Source organism: Hipposideros armiger, unplaced genomic scaffold, assembly GCF_001890085.2.
Source record: "Hipposideros armiger isolate ML-2016 unplaced genomic scaffold, ASM189008v1 scaffold_253, whole genome shotgun sequence".
In the NCBI taxonomy this organism is placed as follows: Eukaryota; Metazoa; Chordata; class Mammalia; order Chiroptera; family Hipposideridae; genus Hipposideros; species Hipposideros armiger.
Window position 1 is genome coordinate 2335345 of NW_017731603.1, and position 4431 is coordinate 2339775.

General features: G+C 39.3%; 1 long non-coding RNA gene across 1 annotated transcript in view; it reads right to left on the reverse strand.

Annotated features, from left to right (window-relative positions):
- The window catches only part of LOC109390042 (uncharacterized), a 13451-nt gene extending 9671 nt beyond the window's left edge, over positions 1 to 3780 (reverse strand). The window contains exon 1 of the long non-coding RNA XR_002125492.1: positions 3563 to 3780. This is a non-coding gene — a long non-coding RNA (uncharacterized LOC109390042). The remainder of the gene's footprint in view (positions 1 to 3562) is intronic.
- Positions 3781 to 4431: the final 651 nt, after the last annotated feature.

Sequence of the window (4431 nt, forward strand, 5' to 3'; positions counted from 1 at the left end):
AGAGATAGAGATGGAGATAGAGAGAGAGAGAGAGAGAGAGATGTAGACAGAGAGAGAGAGAGAGAGAGAGTCAGTCCTGGAGCTCTTCGGGAACAGTGATCTCCTTGAGTGTTTGGCACATTACTGAACTGTGTGAGAGGAAGCAACCTTAGACTTTATCCTTAGGGAAGAAGCACTAGAAAGGAGTAGCTGGAAAACTTCATAGATCACACACAAAGCTGGGAGTAGTTTGTGTTTCCCACAGGCTAGAGTGGAAAGTTCTCAGAACACAAGTCCATTGAGTAAGATGCTCTGGCTTAGCAGGAGGGTTACACTTGGCCATATCTCTTCAAGATCCATTCTAACACTGGTTTGCTTTTAACACTGGATAAAAGCAAATGATCCAACTGATTCAAATAATTTAAATGTGCACCAGAACAAAATTCAGTGTTCTCAATAAGTATAACAACATTTATCAACTAACAGTATATAATTCACATTTTTTAGCATCCAAAAAACAAAACAAAACAAAACAAAAGCAACAACAAAAATAATGCTAGGTTTGAAAAGAAATGGGAAAATGTGATTCCCTAACCCACTTGAAAAGCACAGGTCAGTAATTGTTGTCGCAGAAGATACATTTGCATACTTTATGGTCGAAATGTTTTCCTTATTGCATTAGTGTTTCTTCCTTATTGGAAAAGTCTCTTTCCCCCCACTTCCATGCAATAACACTTGCAAATAAGGATTCTTCTCACCTAAAAAAAATTTTAAAATAGGTAGATGCAGAGATGTTGGAATTAGCAAACATAAATATTAAAGAGCTATAATAACATTGCTCTTCATATTGAAGAAGGTAGAGGAACACATGAACAATGAAGAAAAAAAAACGGAGGATATAAAAGAGACCCCGATGGAGCTTATAGAACTGAAAAAATACATCTAAAATGGAACATATATTGGATGTGGTTAAAAGTTCATTAGACATTGCAGAAGATCAGATCAGTGAAATTAAAGGTACAGCAATTGAAATTATCCATAATGTTACACAGAGGGAAATAAAAAAGGATCATAAGACTCATTATTGCTAATATGTCACCATATTCTCCAAATTGATGTAGCAATTAATTAGTTATAAAATGCCCTAAAATTAATTGTAAAAAATTACAAGCTGATTTTAAAATTAACGTGACTTCAAAGCTTACTAGAAAGTTATAGTAATCATGATAGAGAGGTCTTGGTATAAGGATCAACAAATAAATCAATGAAATGGCATTGAGAATCTAGAAATAGACATTTGTGGTCAATTGGATTTCTACAAAGATGTCTAGACGATTAAATAAAGATAGGATAGTCTTTGCAATAAATGGTGCTGATTTTAAAATTTTAACAATGACTTCTTGATAGACTCAGTGGTTGTAAATTTCTGAAGGTAGATGTTAGAAGAAAATCATTGCTGTTTGTACTTATTTGCCCCTCTGTTACTTTTAGCCCCTCTCCCCAGGTCATTTATCTAAAATAGCTATCCCAAACAGATCAACTTTCTAGTAAAAATGGCAGAGTAGGAAGATCCTAGGCTGGGTTCTTGTAATGACACACCAAAACTACAACTACATAGAGCAACTATCTCTGAGAACAGCCTGAGGACTAGTGAAACAGATTCTTTACAACTGGAGGATATTAAGGAGGGTGTAAAGAAAAAGCCACATCAAGTTAGGTAGGAGAGGCAGAGTCACGGTCTGCTCAGGGCCTTCACCCTGGGTATGACATGCCACGGGCAGGAGGGATATTATGGCCACAGATTTCCCCCTGAGGACCAAAGTGTCTAAGACTCACATCAGGCTTCCCAGCCCGAGGGACCGGGACTGGCACTGGGAAGGGGAGCCCATATGACATCTAGTTTTAAGGAAAAGCCAGGTGTCTGAGGGAGCCGAGGGGCTGTGGGAATCTGAGTCTCCACTCTTAGAGGGCCCACACACAAATTCACAACCAGTCAGTTTCAGTACAGAAACAGCAGTTTGAAAAGCACCTAGGTCATATGCGAAGCACATATACTGACTGATTTGGGCGCATGTGCTGAAGGGGCTGGGATCTGAGGGCGCTTTCTTTGAGGACGGCGGTGCCGATGGGTGCCACCTATCTGGGTTTGGTTTGGTTTGCTCTCCTTCCATCTAGCCAGCCTCAGGCTGGTGGGTGTCAGATCTGGCACTCTCCACGAAACTGCTACTAACAATAGTAGTACTCCCTAGACTGTAAACTCCTCTGAGGAAGAGAGCTCATCTTATTTATTACCCTATCCATTATGATATCACGATCTCTGGCACATAATATGCCTTCAATAAGTGGATTGTGAATGAGTGAATGCATGAAATGCTTATATTAACCTGTCTATCTGGTTTTTCCACTGTCCAAGGCAAAGATAGATTGATTGATTAATTAACGAATTCAAGCAACATATGTGTATTTAGTGCATAATATATGCTGGGCATGAGAAAGGTTTTCAGCTACTTTATGCTAAGTTATGTCTTGAAGAAAAATCCAGACCAGTGCAGAGATAACTTTGTCCTATGCCTGAGAGTCTTAGGACTGTAATAAAAATTTCTGAGAACGAATATCTTTTATTTAGAGGCAACTCACAAGGAAGTTACATGAATATAACATGCAATGAAGAGTTTGATGTCAAATCTGTGATGTGTAATGTTACTGTATTTCCTGAAAACTGTAGAGTTTGTACCACCTTCCAAGGATGTACACACAATCTAACAACCAATGGTGGTGCCGAATGAATAGGGAAGACTGAAAATGACTGAGCCTGGGATTCTGACACATTCACTGTGAGATGGCAGAATTGAGCTACAGGCAACTTTCTTGTGAGTGAACTTCAGAATCTCAAACTCAGTCATTCCAGAAGTAGAAATTAAAGGAAAGAAAACAGTTCAAAAGGAAAACAGCTCTAAATAAAGTTAGATGAAGTCACACAAATATAAGCACACTCTGAGTAAAATCCCAATGTCCAGCAATAGGGAAAGGTAATATACGATCTATTGGGGTGAGGCAACTCTACCATACTAACATAATATCTATATGTATGGACACATTGGGAAAGTGTTCAAAGAAAATGAGAGAATGTAGGACAAAACAGTTCATAAGCCACATAGATGAGCATAAATTTAAACATAACACAGACAAATAAAAAAATAGATTGTGGTAGTAGCCATATAGGTGAAATCTTTAAAGTAAATTTGTTTAATATACAATTTAAATAAATGATAGATCTGGTTTGTAATGTTGTCTTTATTCATCTACTTATTTCCTCTCTGACTCTAAGCACAACAACCTTCTTATCAGTCAGGCATGGAAAAAACTTATAATATAACCAGACGGATTAAGTATGGTCACGTTTGCAGTGTCTCCACACATTCAGTGTATGTTTCATAAGTTGAACTTATTCAGTTTCCTTAGGTATATGATATTGAGCAGAGCACAGTATAAGCACTTTGATTTGTGTCACTTAAGTGGAGAGGATGACACAAAGCAATGATTATTTCTTTTGGGGTGGGAGAACGGGGGCATGAGTCCTCACCTGGGGAGCTGCCTCTACACCAATCTTCACAGGTATCCCAGGAGCAAGTGAGACAGCAGACTTCTAGATGAAGAAATTTCACTCTGATGTGGTCAGTTCAGCAGTGTCCTACAGAGTGCATTTGGGCATGTCTCTTCCAGACATTGCTGAGTTGAGTCTTGTAAGATGGACCTTACATAAGGAAAAAATTCTGGTGTCAGCTCTTATGCAATCCAGCCCTTCCTTTCAGAGTATCGTGTTGAAAGAGCTGCTCTTGCAAAGTTCCAACTGAGCTACTCTGTAACCAAATGCCAGGCTCCTCTTTGCCCCCTCAGGCCCTGGCATTACTCTGCAATATTTGTAAAAACAACAGGCCAGATGCCAGGTGGGGAGTCAGATAGTGTAGGCAATGAATGTATTCTTCCTCCCCATCCCATTCTCAAATATCTGCAATAGAGGCAAGGCGTTAGGACAGATATGGGTGATATCTGATTTGCAGAGTCTGATCTCTTTTGTTACACATATGCAGAACAGAAAATCACTAGTATGGAGTGACTAAAGCTGCTAGGATCCTCCTTTTGGAGGATAAACTCTGTCATCTCCCTGCCCATTCTTAGGCTGCAGTTAAACAACTGAAGAATGACCCTGTGAGCGCTTTCTTACTCTCACTTTTATTGATAAGGAAACTGAGGTTCAGTGTGGCTGAATTAGATAGAATTTAAACCCAGAGCCTCTCCACATGAACATGCCCACAACCCCACATTACACTTCCTCTACCATCCACAGAAAAGAGAGAAGTGTTCATAGAAATGATATTTTGAGTCCCAACTCCCCTGTTTGAAACTACCAAGGAGGAAAGTTTGACCCTATCTGTGTCTTCTCCTCATCAA